Below are 780 nucleotides of genomic sequence, written 5' to 3'. Positions count from 1 at the left end.
TATAGAAAATATACGTATATGCCTGTGTATGCACACGCAAGGAGAGAAAGTTAACTATAAGGGACACAACAAAATATCCATATTTAAGAAATGTGGATTGACTCACGGACTTATCTCACTTATTGTACAAAGATTCGCTCTATGTTGAATTTTTTTTTTTTTTTAAATTAGATTTTAAATACGTGTTGACAGGATGAATTTGTACAGTCTGAGTAACCGCAGGGAGAAACGACAGCTCTGCTTTTGTTACTAAACTACTGTCTGGAAAATAATGGAGTGTGTACAAAAATTGATTATTATTTTGCCAATTACATTAGTGCAGTTAATAACAATCATTAAGAAACAAATACAGAAAGCTACACGCTCTCAGGTCTTAGAAGCTGATATTCACTGGTGAGGCAAAAATACATGTTTTTAAGGTAATTTGTCAGTAAGAGTCTTCTGGTGTTAATGTGAAGACTGGATGTGTGAGAGAGAAATGTTTCACTTTGAACTGTTTTAATTTCTGCTTCACTCTCTCCACAGTTAATAAACAGTACAGGAGACTTTCTAAACTTAATTTAGGATTTGAATATAAAAGGTTCTATTCTGCACCATAGTGGTACAACAGACATATTTAACAATGTTAAAAATTCCTTTTAATAATGGTTTATTTTAATGTATTTACTAAATTAGGTACCCGAGAGAATCGTCTACAACGGTGATGTGAAAATCCCTGTTACCTGAGGTCAAAAAAAAAAAAGGTATGTTTTCATTTTCATTAGCAGTTTGACATATTTC

Source organism: Egretta garzetta, unplaced genomic scaffold, assembly GCF_000687185.1.
Source record: "Egretta garzetta isolate BGI_Z169 unplaced genomic scaffold, ASM68718v1 scaffold39, whole genome shotgun sequence".
Taxonomy (NCBI): domain Eukaryota; kingdom Metazoa; phylum Chordata; class Aves; order Pelecaniformes; family Ardeidae; genus Egretta; species Egretta garzetta.
This window is presented reverse-complemented; position numbering follows the sequence as displayed.